The sequence below is a fragment of the Glossina fuscipes genome, unplaced genomic scaffold (assembly GCF_014805625.2).
Source record: "Glossina fuscipes isolate IAEA_lab_2018 unplaced genomic scaffold, Yale_Gfus_2 0, whole genome shotgun sequence".
Taxonomy (NCBI): domain Eukaryota; kingdom Metazoa; phylum Arthropoda; class Insecta; order Diptera; family Glossinidae; genus Glossina; species Glossina fuscipes.
The window spans coordinates 6,811,934-6,829,969 of record NW_023998414.1 but is presented as its reverse complement, the minus strand read 5'-3'; the positions used below and the strand labels follow the sequence as shown (position 1 = coordinate 6,829,969).

Below are 18,036 nucleotides of genomic sequence, written 5' to 3'. Positions count from 1 at the left end.
TAAAAATACTAAATATATAAAAGTAAACTTTGCTGGGAAGTTGTTCATTATAAGCAGTCTATAGATGGACATGTTTGGATCGATGTAGACTTTGATACTTATCAACCACATACATACTACGCTATGTCTTTAAATATATATATATTTTTTTAAATAATGTGTGTAAAAATGATCCAAGCACTTGCGTACATTAAATGAAAACAAGCTGGAACGTTGTAATCACTCTAGCTATACCAATTCATCGGAAACAATAGTTCACTTACTTTCACCATAATATGCCGCAAATTATGTTTCCCTCCCATTTAAAGGCTCAGTTTAAATAAGAAACTTTAGTTGAGATTGGACCTGAAGCAGGAGTTAAGATTATTTAAATTTAACAAACTTCCAACTCTTACCAATAAAAAAATTAGATCTTCTTGCTCCATGGAAGGGTACTTTTTATTGGAATCCCTGCTTGCGTTTGTTTATATGAAAGAGGGTTCGATGAACGGTCTGCTACCATTCACCCATCAATGCATTTTCCATACGATTCATCATTGAGCGAAAGCATGTCAATATATACATAAAGTTACATGAGGATACGGACAGACAGAACAAAAGAAATCGCATTTAATGCATTTTCAATCACTAGGCGAAAGCGTCTCAATATATCATAGCATTTATATGCTATGGACGGCTGGACATGTAGAAGGTGGCTGTAAATCGTTTGGTATAATCACCAATGACTCTCACTCAAAGCATAATGATGCAAGTTGATGATTGAAAAAAGCTAACGATTTTTAAAAAAAATCTAAAATTTCGAATATTTACAAAGAAATTCATCTGAATAACTTACAACGTTTAGCGGATGTTAATCTGAAGTGTTCTTTGTAGCTTTTTGTCCTTAACCAGCTTAATTCGTTGCTTCAAACTTCGGCAATGCAGTTACGAAAAAAATTTACATAAAATATGATAAGAGAGATATTTTTGCGCAAAAATATTATAATTACATCTTGGATCCCATTACCTCGGCATATTTTATGCGCCACTAAACTGGCTCTATTTGGCATTTATTTTAATGATGACTGTCGTTCTTCTCCAGCGCGCAAAGTAACAGCGTTTGACTTTCAAATTAATTTCATCTTGCGCTAAACGTGACATTGCCAAAATAAATGAAAAATGGCCTTTGAAATGAAATAATTAAAGATCTAAACAGCATATGCTTTAAAATATTTTAAGTAAATAGAAATAATTCTCTTAACAATAGCATATCTGTTCAAGTTGAGCGATCAGAAATTAGTTAAAATAATTAAGAACAACATTCAATGCCCTATAGCTATAGCTCGACAGTTGTTCATTGAATGTTCTTTAAAGATAACGCTTTGTCCAGGGGAAGTGATCGCAAGTAAGTAGATGTAATTTTAAATCTGAATTTATATACTTAGGCATATATAGTCGGCACGACAGCATATAGTGATTATACGAAAAAAAAAAAAAAAAAAAACGTAACTATACCGGTTGCGTGAACCAAAATGATTTCGGCGAGCAAAATAATAAATTTTTAGCATTCATTCGGATCTTCAGAATATATTTAGATGTGTATGTCTTTTATTGCTGTGAATACATTTTTCTTCACAAGGTGAAATGAAAAATGTACGGGAATATAGTTTTTGTGTTACAAGTATTTAATCGCAGTCGTACGTATGAAGAGCATGTGTGGCCTCCAGGATATAAAAGCAATGAAGACAATAGTTTTAAAACTATAGAAAATATATATTCGTTTACATAAAAAAGCTCTACGCATCTCATAGAATAGGTAAATAAAAGATTTTGCGGCAATCGTCTCCCGCTACTTGTTACTCGTTGTTACTTCCGTCAAAAATCCTAACAAAGCAAATGTAATAAGTTTTTCTTCGAAAAAACAAAAAAAAAAAAAAACATTATTGTCAATAATCAACGGCAATGGTTGATGAATAATTAAATGCATTTATTCGCATAAAATTTGGCATCTCTTTCGCAAAATTAAGTTCAGTTTCTTTAGAGGCCATTAGGTTTTCATTTGTCTTCTCGTATGGTATTGAAATATTGATGTCCAAATAAAACGCTCAGATTTATTATGTGATTTTGAAAGCAACAACTAACTAGAGCTCGACTGCTGGTGTACGATTGGATATCGTTTGATTCTCAGTGCATCGGTTGTCCAGCTTTTATTACGCAATTAATGCTGAAGTTGACATGTTCCGCTCAATCCTCCAAAGTATAAGTCAATCCATATAAATCACATTAAAAGGCATACAAACATACTTATCAATTACATATAAACGCATTATTATAAACATTCGTATATAGCTCGAGTGACGTGAGAGAATATATCGAAAGCGTAATGTGACTGCCGTTGTTGTTTATTTATTTATTCCAGCCAAGAGTTTGCCAAAGACTTAGTTTATAAAGTAAACAATTTCCTAGCATATTTTTCGGCTTAAAGTATTTTAAACCATAATATCGATCAGAAAAGCAAGCAGCAAAAGTATACTAAGTAATATGAAATATCTTAGGGTTAAAGTAATGAAATGCAGAAGAAATCTTCATTCTTAGAGCTACCTGTAAGGATTGGTCTACCGCATTGAGATTCGAAGTGAGGATCTTCGACTTTTCAGTCTTGAGTCTTATACCCTAGACAATGCGGTATTGCGTCGCTGTCCGAGTCGCAATTTCGGTGCCAATAGTGACCTTGGATTTATTTTACAGTGTCGAGCGAGTTATGATTTCATTCAACTTTTAGGTATTTCTTCTAAGACCTTGCCGTAAAGACAAGACAAGACGTTATTAAGAAGGCTTTAAGCTTGTTTAAGTTAATGATCTCGCGATGCAAACACAACAAGAGGCAATTTCTCAAATATTGATACGTAATTGTCCGCTCGATTTGAAAAACTTAATGAATTATAAGGTGAGAAGAGTATGTTGCGATTTATTTATAAAAACGAATCCATGAAAAAAATTATATACCATAAGAATGTGATTAAATTTTTTCAAGTTGCTCTCTTAACGTAAGTGAACTCCCGGAGAGCAAAATGACCGACAAGATTCTTTTGAATGCGGACTTGGAATGTAAGACAAGTGTAGAACGAAGTTTTTATGCTTTCTTTACCTCAGCGCACAGCACGCATCTTCGAATTCCCGAATGTCTTTGCTTTGCTTGTAATGCAAATGTGTGTCCATTTAATATCGTCTAAATTCAATTTTAAGTACTTTGGTGCTGTTCTTTATATGTGGCTATCGATTGGAGGATACATTGCTTTCTACACTTATGGAGAAACAAAAAGTCGCCTTTCGTTTTGACAATCGATGCACTAAACTATATACGAGTTTCCAACTGAGAAAGAAAGTGTTTAATAAATGCCTATGTAAATGCATGTGCGTATGTGTCTGCGTGTGTGTGTGTGTGTATGTGCATAAAAGCTTACTCTTTCGAATGAATAAATCAATTTCGTAAGCAAGCAAATGAAGGATATAAACTAGAATCCTATACATTATCATTGGCATGAAGTTAGCCATTCACCGTACGTCGCCCAAATTCTTATCTTTCCTAATAAGTGGAGTGATTGCACACTGGTTTATGCCTTTGCTAAACTATGTTTTCTACAATAATTATGCGATGTAAAATAAATGAACGAAATGATGGTAAAGACGGAATAAAACTAAAAAAGTTAAAACGTTTCGCCCGAACATGATCGCTCTTTAGATACTCTACCGCTCATCACTTGGTAAAATTTATCACCAACTTTCATTATAATGTATCAAAAACGATTGCCTGGGACTCACGCAAAGGCCCACTTTTCGTGATTACTCTTAGACTGGTCGGGGTTCGAAAAATATAGCTATGTAGGCCAAGTTTAGCTCCAGCGAATTTTTGTCCCAAATTTCAATATCAAAAGTTATACTTTCTTGACAAAGGACTAATTTGTTTAGCAATGTTTAGATGGCAAAGACTTGAGAAAATGACTTGATAACCACTTTTTAAAAATAGAATTGGTCGGATGTGAAACATTTTCAATACCTTTTGTCTTTAGACCAAAACAAGTCACTCATTGCATTAAGTTTTATCGACATATTTCGAACATAAAACACATGATCAGACCGACAAGCGGGCTTAACCTGATTCAGAGAATGATTCTGGACCGATTAGTTTAATGAAAAGTGAATCACAAGTCATTATGAATAGTATGTACATCCGCACAAGCCTCAAATATCCTTGGAACAAGCGGTATGCGATGAACGATGCAGTATATAGCTTACATTATAACAATTTTCAAGGTAATAAGTCCACTAATAATATTCTTGGGAGTCTTGATCTTTCAGAAAACTCTACCACATGCATGAAAATGTCGTGAATTTAAAATTAAAAATCAGAATTGAAATCACGAAAAATTAATTACCCCACAGAGTTCACGAAGAGTTGGCTTATGGCTATCTAATCGGATAATTGATGAGTTACTATAAAATATTGTTATTTTTATAATTTACTATTATTTTTATTATTATTATTATTACTATTTTTATTAGATTAATATTTTTTTTCTAATATAACCAATCATTCAGGGGATGACGGCTACACGTGTAACACGTTGACATTTGGAGAGAAGTGAGGAAAGAGAAAGGGATTGGAAGATTGTTGACTAATGTGACCAATCGATAGGTGTTATGCTTTTATCGATTAAGCACTCGCTACAGTTTCGGCCGAAGAAAAGTCTACCGCAACTGAGATTTGAACTCGCGAACACTGACTTGGTAATTGCGACTCTTACCTAGAAAAAAATTTGATTTCCAGCATTGTATGACGAAAGTGGGCGAAGAATAACAAAATTAGTTTTGTTCTTCTTTAGCAAAGACGTAAACCTTAAACGTGTAGATTACCTTCACTTCGATATACTTTTTGTGCGTGCACTAAGCCAGTGCTATTTATACTGATAACTGAACTTACACAAGTAAATATCTTATAAAACGCTTAAAAGAAATCAGTTTAATAGAATTTCTTATGTTTTTAGTAAATTGGAATCAATCCTTTTATCTATTTTTGCTTTTATTCGTTTAATATTATCTTACATATTTTTTCCCTTTTAATTTATTTTCAAAAATTTAGAAAAAAACAAATTTATTTTCCTACCGCAGATGCAAGTTTTATAGCATTTAAAAGTATTGCAAAATTTATTGGAAATATATTCATAAGTATGTCTGTGTAAATGTTACCCAAGTGTAGAGAGATTTCCTTTTTACCACACAATACAAGTATGGTTATGTATTAGTATGTGTTAGTTTTCGTCTTTTCCTTGTTGCGGATGCAGTTATGTCATGAGAACTTATTTTCGCTTTCCATTGCACTTAACCTAAAAAATGTGATGCGATAGCTCAAATAATTTTCCTTGATTCACAAAATAAAAGAAATTGATGGATGAATACTTTCGTTTCCTATCAGCCAAGTGCTTAATTTTTGGTTTCAAAAATTTCTATTCAAAGTCATAAGTAATTGTTGCATTCTTCCATCCGTTAACCAAGAATGACGGACGGATTATTAGTCATTTTGATTGTAAGATGGAGAAGTACATAACCGACGACATATGAGTAGGATGACTACATACCATTCTTCCAAATGGCATCGTTCCCATATATCCCGAAACCTTATATCCCTTAACCTAGGCAGAAGGCCAAGTACTTTGTGTTCGAACAAAGTGCAGCGAACAACGAGAAATTAAGAAGAGGAGGAATAACACTGAACACGGAAGATGGGTATTTTTTTTCGTCAGCAATATTTTCAAAAGTTCCTAGGAAATGAGTGGGGAAAGCTGACTCCAAATTTCCCGTAATTCCATCTGAAACTGAGCAAAGGATCATTATTTTGTCAACTTGATATGGCTTCGAAAGGGATCTTTATATCTATATAAAAAATCTATATCTATATAAAACTAAGAATTAAACTTTCTCTCCCTATAAAGGTTTGTCTTTAATGATAACCTCTGTACATGTTAGGATCTAAGAAATAGACCTATGTTCTCGAAATTCCTTACCGTTCATTTCGTGCAAAATTGCCATTATAGACCAATCTTCGTTATAAAATATTAAAAATTGGCCACATCTCTGTAGAGCGCGTTAGGCAATACTTAACTTCATTGTGACTTTTTGTCTGTTAATCCTTTTTTCCGGGAAATGTTATCTTCTCGATAATCGCCAGGTGCATGAGACAGAGAAAGCGCCATGACTGTGTATTTGGTTTCCTAGAAAATCAACTATCAGTCTTCATGCAAAATCGATTCGTCGAATTTGCATTTCGTGGCATTTTCTTAACCATACGTTTCTATGCAATTATCCGTAACGCCCATGTGTTATTGCAAGCGGCATCTTACCTATTTATTTTCCATGGCTGCTTCCCACTAGGTTTGTTAAAAATAGAAAACGGATAGCTTTTCAAATCTCATGAACTGCGTACATTCGCGATTTAACAGACATGAAGGTTAGATGTGTTTTGGTGTGAAGTGCTTCCACTGACTGTGTGGAGTGAATAGATCGCCTTAAAGCGAAAGTTAATCATTTTGGATCGTTTGCATTGAATGATGACGATCACTCGAGGAAGGATCTCTCATTCTTATCCAAATCGGGAAAACCGATTTCAGCTGAATCGTTCTTCGTATTGTCGACATATCGTCTTGTATGGGCAATGGTTTTATTGTCCATAGCAGAGGCATTTTTTTTTTGGATTTCGAAATGTTGAATGGAAAGTTATAATGCCATCGCATTTTTAATTATCGACTAAAGGTTTATAATCTTTTCAAAGAAACGGTAAAGTTATTATAATACAAAAAGTGGACAGACAAAGATTTCATTCCTCGCCATCCGTTTCTATCGCTTATTTACGCATAATATTCAATAGAGAATCAAGCTGAGTGTGAGAATGATTGAAGAGAATTTCATGAATTTAATGAAGCAACGAGTTCGAGTCTTGCCCGCGTTGCACATTATTTTTAATTGACCCGAAACGAAAGCAACTCTTTCGGTATTCACATCGGGTTTACGTTGAGAGCGTCATTATTAAAAAAATGAGAACAAACTTTCAATTCTAATTTGTATGTATTTGTTTTCAGCAGATTGCAACGTAACACGCATCATCGGTTCTTGCCGACGCTTGTTATTGCATTTTCATCTTCTCTTCTTTAGCGTTAAATACTTGTGTAGAAATTGCCAGGTAATCGCGTGGCCTTCGCATAGTCTAGTGGTTAGAATGTCCGGCAATCAGACAAAAAACGTGCTTTCGATGTGTCATGCGAGGCGACGACTATTATTTGTACTTTACTGCGTATGTAGAGGTGGGTTTTATCTGTTTGGGTTAGTGTTTGTGCCGGACATTGCACGCATGATTTTATAATCTTCCAATTTTTCTTTTATAGTTGAACGATATTAAGGAAATGGTAAGAAAAAAAAAAAAAGAAACAAAGATGACGGCGACAGATGGACGATCCCGCCAGGAGTCGAACCTGGAATCTTCTGATCCGTAGTCAGACGCGTTATCCATTGCGCCACGGGACCTTCGCACTACCCTTAAAACGATTGCTTTACTTGTATGCTTTTCAAAAATAAATGCACAAATGAAATGAAAACGACAAGACGGACCGATCTATGTTATTCGCATTAGATGAATGGTTCGCAATTTTTGCGCATATCATGCCTAAGTGCTCACATTTATGAAATGCGGTAGACCTCTCTATAATATGTAGACCTGAAAGATGGACACATAATGTACGAAATCAACGATAAAAGAGGCGTAACAGATATCCTTACGTTTTATTTCCAACAATTAATATAATAATTAAGCCGATCAAAAAAAATATGGGAAATATTCATTGATAAATTTTTATTCGTTTCTTGTGAGAAAGAAAAGCATCTACTATTCATCGGCTATAAAAATGTTGTGTTCTAAATCGAATTGAGCCGTAGAATCCGGATGTAGGCATAACACACAAAATGGGTCCATCGTGCTATATATTGATTTTCGATATATGCCTACATTTATAGCAAAATCGCCGTTTGGAGATTGAACGCGATTTTGCGTTCGCAATATATGCTAACCCGATGCTCTATATGCCATAGTTAGGATGTAGTTCTGGTTAACCTGCATTGGTGTGTTCGCACCATCCGAAGCTTAACTTATCTTTGGGAAAAATTCACGCGGCGCAATTCTAATGGCGTAGGCAGTTGTCGCAAATCATTTACGTTCTCTTGACCACTCTTCGTAACCATTTGCCACTCTCAGCTGCGTTTCGATGAAACTCCTACACCAACTCGAGATCTTCTTTCAGTATTAAGTTTCGCGTCGATGCAAGGAACGAATTATTCCTTATATGCGCTATAAATCCACTTGAGTACGTTCGATAATCATGGACGTGTGATTTGTGTGAACGTCAGTGTAAAATGTACTTTTTGAACTTGGGCAGCCGTAGATGAGCGGCATGACTTTGTTGACTTTAGAACGCACCTCATGAGTGCATAGTCATGTTCTCATATTTGTGATTTTCTAATGTAAAGCCGTCTGTTGTGCCGTATGCTTGTCTATATGTGCTTCCATTGTATGTTTGCTTAGAAGCTTACATGCATTTTTTACGCCTATATATCAAAAATAGATCCATCATAGTGATGTAAATGAGGCTTTCATAAATGTGCATGCTGTCTGTTTGTCTGTCCGTCTGTCTGTTTATCTCCATAAGCCTTTACATGTAAATATTCAATCATCATGCATCGATTATCGATTAGCCGACAAAAATACTGTCTTTGACAGCAAACTAATTACGCATACGTTACGCTAAATGTATGAGACGAGAGGCATTCTAATTAGTAAAAACACACTTTGCTCTATTCATAAAAACAAAAGCATAAGAGTGCACCACTTGCTCTAACACCTGAAACGATGTAAAAACGGACCCATGTTTTATCATACCTACCTATCTATTATGAATCGAATTAATTTTAAATATTTCGAAAATGTTCTAAGTACAGTGGTCTGTTTTCGGCCGGGGTGGACACAGATTGGATCGGTACATTTTTGCGACCGCTCCCCATAGAACGTTTAATTTGGAAAAAAGTCTTATCGCGTCGCGTAACTGTATTTCACTCTATTAAGCTGACGTGAAAAATCCATTGCCCCAAATATGGACTGTTTAGTTGTATTTTTTAAATTCCATCTCATATAAGGATTTTTATGAAAAGTAAATGTTTATGTGGTAACAAAATCTACTTTCCAGTACTATTGTTCACAGCGATGAAAAATTCGATTATTACAGCTGTTCATGTAACGATTTCTCGACATAAGGCGGTATATGAGATATGATTGAAAAACTGTTTCGATCTGCACAACTTTCAATAACGTTCAACAAAGTATTTAGAAAATTACGATCTGCACATTGAACACACGAAACGAACAGGCGGACCGACAAACTTGAATCGATTCAGAAAGTGACTCTAAATCGATTGCTAAATATACAAGTTTCTCAAGTCCGTCCGTCTCTGGGTGTTGCATGCGTCCGCACAAACTTAACATGCTTTCGTATCTCGATTGTTGTGTGGTGTACAACAATTAAGGCCATCCATAAAACATGATCAGATATATGAATTAGTTTTCTTCTAAAATTTTCGTCATTTGTCTAAAAATTTTGCTTTTTCGCGTATTCAATAATTAATGGCTTTGCATAATTTAAGCATAATTAACTAATTATCGTCAGTAATTTGTGGTTTGCTGGTAGAGGAATAGAAAATCATTTATGCAGAAAAAAGTTATTTGCAATGAAATTAAAGGGAACTACGAACAAAAAGTTCATACAAAACAATTTGTACCAATTTGGATGAATTTTGATTGATTTTTCATTTATGCAACGAAACGGCGAGATATTAAATAAAGAAATTTCCATAGACAAAACATTGCTATTGAGATGAAGTATGAGAATGACTTTGTTTAGTGAGCGACACTTAAGCCAATCATTTGATATTATTTTGCTTTTACTCGAAACTGATGACCTTGAAGACAATGCTATCAAGCCTTTCGTTTTTCTTCTTGCTTTCTATTTTTTGTAAGAAACGTAAAAATTTTTGTCGACATTGTTGCATCCATTTTGGAAATTATGTAAAACTTCTGCATATATTTCATTCGCGATTATAAGTCGGAGCCTCAATGAAATTCGTTTTGCTTACTGCCTTGATTTTGTCTTTATTTATATTATTTTTCTTAGAAAATTATTGTCTTCAAGAAATAATAGGACTTTTCCGCCTGCTTGTCCAAGCAAGCACTTTCTTTAGCAACATCCTAACTGACGTCTGTGTCAATTTTGGTCTTCAACGGCTTCAGCGTTTAATGAGACACATTTCTACATTTTTATCTACAAAAGAACATCGCTTAAGTCGACTCTGTCTTTGCGTCTGCGTAATTTTTTTAAAAATCTGAAGGACATCTTATAACACCGAAAGGAATAAAACCAGACCCGGCAAAGTACGAAGCCAGAAGGTTTATCGAGACTCGGTTCATCTAGAGCAAGAATTCAATAATCTATTAGAAAAGGGAACAAGAATTCAAGTGAACACAAAAAAATGCCAACAAGCTTTCGACCCGAGTTTCGAGAAACTCCTCATACTAATTACAGACACATCAACTTTTGCAAGAAGAAATAAGGAAAGATCTGCTCATGGCATAAAAAAGGGAAAAGTCTTCCTTTCGGTCCAACAACCCCCGCGCACTCACCCAATTATCGTTGTCAGAATGCTGGCATAATAATCGTAGAGTCCTATTGCACGAACAACCGATACTCATTTACTAAATAAATCATTTATCTCTAACTTGTCTATCGTCTCCACAGGATTCGTTCGTATGATTGTGCTTACCACACTTTATATCATAAGTTGTGTATTTCTGCATTTTTGAAAAACTCAAATATCAATTTTGAAATATGTATAATATTCTGTGTACGTAAGGTTGTATGCTTGTATGCACTATATATATATATGCATATTGACACATCCGTCACGTAACTACAATCAAAGAAAAATGTAATTTTTAATCTTATAATGAATAAAAAATAATTTAATGAAAATGGAGGGAGCGATCTTTCCCAAGTTCAATTTATTTTCTTATTCAATTTTTGAGTATGTGTGTGTATACGTGCTTGTGCCATACGAACTATGCTATAAGTTTGTTCTTTAAATTGGCAGGGTCTTACGAAAGCGTCTCCTAGCAATATCATATCGATACATATGTCATACGTTAAAAGTCTACTTTAATGCATATTTTGAAAATCTTTTATTAACAACTTTTGCATGAATTATGATCAAAATGCCTTCTACAACATGTCTACTAACCACACTAATACATCCTACAATATACTCACTAACCACACCTGCATGAAATATTTTTGTGCTTTTTTATTTTTTATATTTTTTTTTTGCTTTTTTTCGATGCTTAAAGTCTCAATCTTAAACGTTTGCTTTTGAAAGCTTTTGCCAGAATTTTATCAAATTTAATTTCTTGTTCTGTCAGCTACTGAACAACAGATGACTCTGAGCTGAGTTGAATAAAAATGGAATATAATTTTTCTCTTAAATAAAATTCAACTTATTCAAGACATTAACCTATCCACTTAATTTACATAGGAGGTCATTTCTGAAGCATGTTAATAAATGTTATCTTAATTGATTTTTTATTGAGGACTTCAAGAACAGAATCCCTTAACTTTGCAAAAAAATCCAAGAGATATGCATCGTTGTCTTTGATAAAACAAAAATCTTTTTCTCTACGTTTTTCAGTTTAAGTTGTGTCGCCATCTACCTATCGCCGTCATAGTTTGTACGCAAACCGTAAGCTGTACCGATTTTTGGAACAAGAGCAGCGATTATCAATAAATGCTTTCAACGGACGATAATGTAACGAAAGCAAACCTTTATACAAACAACAAGCAAACGACCACCAGAGTTCAGATTATATTCGAGTAGACATGAATATATGAAGCGACTTGTGTGTAGGTTTGTTTTCTATAAATGTAAACAAAAGCCTTATTTATATATGTATATGAAGTTTATGAAGTAAGTGAGCTTCAGAATAGTTTGGACGCAAAGGCTTTAATTTCGTTTCATTCAATAATTTCTAAGCTGTGACATTTGTTAACAATATGGGTTCGAGTTTTTGATTTTGTTCCATTTCCATATTCCACTTGTTAAAAAATCCAAGCCAAATGCTTTGCAAATATTCCCATTGGGCTTTTTTTTACGCATAACAGCGAGTTTTCGATTCTTAATTTGCCGAACAGAGGAAGAAGGCGAGAAACCATAAATATTCCCTATAGCGTGTATCCAACTTATCCAATAACCAGAGCTCGGTATACGGCTCTCGTTGTCAAACAAACTCGATATCGAATTTGAAAGTTGGATTGATCGAGTGCTTGTTAACGAGAATCTTCTTTGCTTTATTTTTTTATGGACGCACCGACGATACCACAAATACTCCCTTGGAAATGCAACGGGCGAGAAGCCAAACTCGATACGAAGGCAAATGAGATACCATCAAGTCGAGAAGCGATGGTATCGCTTTGTCTACCATATCGTCCAATAGTTCGATATCGAGAACCGTAAATTGTGTCCAGGAATAGCAAAGGAAAAAGCAGAGATCAGAGGTTATGTCCGTCAACGTCGCGTCGAGTGGACGCGTCGAATTTACTGCTTACAGTTATCAACCATCTATACAATTATTGTTGCCGTCAAATAAGAATTTGTTCGACGATAATCAACAATTGATCGAATCGCACACATTTAATATAACTAATAGATATAACATCAACCTAATCTGATTAATGACCGAAATTGGAAAACGTTGAGAAAATAAATATTTTCGATGCTTTTATCATCTGATGCCATTAGATATAACGTTATTACGAAATATAAATATACTTGAATGTTTTTGGGAACTCGTAGAAGCAGAATTGGAGGATTATAAAAAAGTTGTATATAAATTAAAAATAATACATTTGGATTATTGTTTTTTGCTTCGTCGATTTCAACTTTTATCTTCTTCTTTCCTTTTTTTTTGATGTTATAAATACAACGCTGTTTTTATCTCGATTAAAGAGGTTCTTTACTCGTCGACAGCTATAAATGGACCGCAGCTAACGCTCACCTTCGTTTTTAGGTATTCAGAAGATGTAACCGAAAACGAAAGCGAAAGCGAAAGTTAAATTTTTTATACATGATTTCCCTTCGATTATGCAGGAAGGGATTAACTTTCTTTTACCCTTTTCCTTGGTTCGTTTTTTCGCCTTCAAATAAATATGAGCAACAGCCTGTGAAACACACACACACACTTACTCTCTCTCTCTCTCTCTCGTATATCTGTCAACTTAAATGAAAGCCATACATCTATCGTTCTAAACAAATTTGTTTTAAAATTCAGTGTTCAGAGTTGTATTTATTTAGAGAAACCAGCTGCAAGAGGACGAACAAGAAAATTAAAACTACCCAGTGACGAAATTTGTCGGTAACCTAGCGCGCCCACTTGGAAAAGATTGAAATTCACTATTTACGTTCATTGAACGCAGGGACACGCCTACAGTACTACATAAAGTGGGAGCTCCTTTGTTTTTGGGAATAAAATGGAAAATTGATTTTCTGATCACTACTCATGATGTATACCAAACCAATGTATAAAAATTTGAACGCACATTCTACGAACGATGCTTCGGTACCTGTACAAAAATGGGAAAACTTGACCACGCCTGTTCAATATTATGTAGTTTACTAGAATATCCTTTTTTTTTTTTTAATATCTTTATAGGGAGCAGAAGGTTCAAAGCTTAAAAACCCCACCTAAAAACGTCCGTCAAAAGGACTTGGAAGCGATCTAACACTTCAAGGACACACTTACAATGCCCACAAACCTAACTGCCTGAAAAGATAGCACTTTTATTTGTTTTCCCTTTTTTGGGATAGTGGTGATGAATTTAAAAATTCGTTCACGATAGCGTATCATTTTCTTATATCTTTGTGCTGTTTTTTGGAGAAATCAAGTTCAAAAATGGACAAATTTCCGATTACAAGGCGACGTAGTATTATTTTTTTGATTTCGCAGAGAGTGTAAAGCCGACATAGTGCTGTCCTCCTAATGCAATGTATGTAAAAGTTGTGGTAGATTCTCTCGAGTTCAATCGAAACACGGATGCTCAGTTTTTTTTCTTGTAATATGTTCTTTTTTATTTATTTAATTATTTATTTTTTTAAATTTTTTGTTTATTAATCAGAATAGAATTCTTATGTTAAAAAGATTTGAAAAAGTTCTTATTTTTAAATTATTTACATCGAAAAATTGAAAAATAATTTTTTTGTTTTTGTTTTATACGATTATATTTTAAATATATTTTTTCTTGATAAATTTATTGATAATAACAAGTTAAGATAATTTGCTTTCTTCAACAAATAGTAAAACGTGTTTAATGTTTTTTTTTTTACATACAGTAAAGTAACCAGTTCTCGCAAAGTTATATCTAATTTTTTAAATGATTTCTCTTTCATCATTTATTTATTTATTTATTTTTTTGTTTAAGAATTTTCTAAATTGTTTAATTTTTTTTTTATTCGATTCGTTATTTTACATTTTCTTTTCCCTTCTCTCAAGTTCTCAAAACTTATGTAAAAAATGTTCTAATTATTATTAATTTATTTATTTATTTATTTTTTTTTTTTTTAATTATTTTTTAGTTTTCAGTCTTTAACTTAAGTTGAATTAATAATAATTTCTTCTACATTATTAATTTTATAGTACACGTTTAAGCAAACTTGTATATTGAATTTTAGAAAATTAAGTAAAAAAAAATACACTCACTAAATAAATTAATCAAATAATTTAGAAAAAACAGAAGAAGAAGAAGAAGAAGCAGAAGAAAATGGAAAGGGAAAATAATGAATGAAAATTAGTCTGGAGTTGATACATCGTTCGTGATGTTAATTAATTCAAATCAACAGATAAATGCCTAAATATACATTTTAGGGCAGTTGGCTTGAATGTTCCAGATTCTATTTGCAATCAATGAACTTTTGATGAAATAGCGAGATATTTTATCCGGTATGACGTGTGAACGCATCATGTCGTGAGAGTTGCGATGACAAACAGGCTGCAAGACTTGTAAGTATAACTAATCGCATTAAAAACCAATCTAACTTCCATCTCAAGAAAGCACACATGTATTTATGCACATCTGTATGCATATCTCTGAGTTGTACTATCTTGTATACAAAAAAAAAAAAAAAAAAAAAAAAAAAAAAATTTGGAACCGGGAAAATTGTGGGATTTGAACCCACATCCTTGTCATAAGAGGCAGAGAACTTTATGGATAGATCACGTTCATTTTTAAACTTGTTACTGCTTCATCGACTTACAGGAACATATGTATTCTCCTAGAATCCCCCCTAGGTATCTTAACAATTGAAATAATTGACAGCCATAACGATTCTGGAATATCTACGCATATGAGATGGATCCATCTGCCCTTATTGTATACAAAAACGAAGACATCACTTAAAAAGGTTACGATTAAAGAAAGAATACTAGAAAATGTAAATGATATGAAAATCAAATAAACAATTTTTATTTGTAAATATTTCTCCTATGGAAAAACAATTAAATCAAATTCGTAATAAATTCAAATTGTAATAATAAAAAAAAAAAAATAAATAAATAAATAAATAAATACAGAATATTTGTAATACGAAGCTAATAATAAAAGGACATATGAAATATCATTTGATTAAGAACTTTTGAAACGTAGATGATTTTGGAAGAGCAAGAAAAGAATTCTTGAAGAATTTCATATATGTATTTATATGAAAAAACATTTAAAATTAAATTAATATATATATATATTATATATGAGAAGAAGGAAAATATTTCATAACATACTTTGATTTTCTAAATTCTATGCATTTACAAGGTGTTGTTAATTATAAAATTTTTGAACTTATTTTAAATTAATTTTAGGCTACAAAGTGACTTTAATTTTTGTTTAAATTTTCATTATTGCTATTGTAATTAATTATCTTCTTTTATTTATTTATTTTTTTTTATCTTATATACCAAATGTTGTCGAAATCTACGAATAGCAGTAAGTAAAAATTGAGGTTAGAATGCACTTTCGAATTATCTACCCGACAAGAAGTAATGTTTGAGTAGATTTTCAGAATTTTAACATATTTGAAGTCTTGAAGTAGTAGAAGCTTAACCGTCATATCGGCACACCCATTAGCGAACAAAGAAACCATATAAGAAAAGTATGGGGAAAAAAAGAGAAAGAGAGAGAGAGAAAGAGAGAGGCGGAGAGTGTATATATATAGTATTAATGAAGTATTTCGTATCTCGTTATCAAGCCATTAACTTATGTTTTTCGTCCCTTTCTTCCGTTACCCCTTTTATCGATTTCTATGCATCAGAGTTGCAAATGCATTCAGGCAAGTACCTAAGTTCGTAAGCTACTTCGAAGACTTTGAAGCTATTCGCTTCTTTTTTATCTTTAGCTTAACATGTGGCGTAATAGTAAGGAAAATTTATAAAAAAAAAAAAAGAAAGAAAAACAAAAAAGCTTCAAATATTAATTTCTTACTGTTGGCAAACTATTGTGCTTGACAATGTAGTGCCATAACATGTATCGATCCTCTTATCACGCGCACTTATTTATGCTCGAAATTGAAAAAGTGCTCTATAATTATAACAAGAAACATGGCTTTTACAACTAGAACAACAAGAATGCAATCAATATTCATGTTGCGCTTTCCTTTCAAATGTCTTTTCATCCGCCAAAAAAATTTAAAGTAAATCGGAACAGTTTTAGTTTATAGAGAGCGATTGTAGTTTATGTAGAGTTTTGCGTAGATTTTGTAAATATAAGCAGTTTTTGTGAAATCATCAGTACGTCTCTGTACATTCCTTAAGATTCTGCTCATATTAACAAGTTTACGGAAAGAAAAGCAAAAGGACTTAAAAATAATTATAAAACATCTGAGTTTACTTTCATATGTTCTGAAGAATACATAAATAAATCATGAATGAAATGAATTTCTTTTTAAAATTCGCTAAAAAGGATAAATTGTATGTGAGTGCCTATGTAGTTTAGAAATGAATTAAGTGATGCTTAAGCAAAGGTAGTTGCGTTTCTTATTTGTTACTCTCGCTCATCAAGTGTTCAATCGTTGAATAGATTGTTTTTAATTGCTAATGATTAATTGCATCAAGTGCGAGGGTCCGCGCAGGCGGCGACTGTCATTGGATAACTGCTACTACTACTATTACTTGTGCATAAATCAAACTTAAGCAAACTTAAGCTTAAGTTTTGTGATTTAGATAATAATTGTGACTTTAGAAATAATTTATTGTTATTCATTTTAGTTTATCTTTATCCTTTTTTTCTCGCTTAAAAATTATATTAAAATGGATTATATAATTTTTTTTTTTCTTTTTACTTGCTTTTATATTTTGTATATATATATATTTTTTGTAAACCTAAATGACTTAAAGAATTTTAAGTTCTTGTAGTAGAAGCTGTTATATATATATATATATATATATATATATATTTTTTTTTAGCCAAAACTTCTTACATACTTGACTATTTGATAGATCTTTTGATTTAGTTTTAATCTCGCTTTAATTGAAATATAATAGGAATATTGTAAATCGCACCCTCCTGCACTTTGTCGCTTCTTTCAAATTACAACAATATTATAAAGTATATCGCATACTTAAATTTAAAATTAGTAAAGAAATTTAGGGCTTCACGATAAACAGCTCGTATGCCTGCATGAATACCGGAGAATCGTATTGGTGCCGTGTAAATCGAGTAAATCGTAAATGCGAAATATTTGTCAAGTTTTAGAAAAGTCTATTGAAATAGTTGGCTGACCATAATTGAGGTTATGAGTTTGGTAGCGGTTACAAAAATAGAACAGATCAAGTTCAGATTTAATCGAAATGAGATATAATTTCAGGCCGACCGTGAAAAA

General features: G+C 32.8%; 1 non-coding gene across 1 annotated transcript; it reads right to left on the bottom strand.

The window, feature by feature from the left end:
• Nucleotides 1-7,481: 7,481 nt before the first annotated feature.
• Nucleotides 7,482-7,554, bottom strand: Trnar-acg. Its single transcript has one exon. It is a non-coding gene; the product is annotated as a tRNA-Arg (tRNA).
• Nucleotides 7,555-18,036: the final 10,482 nt, after the last annotated feature.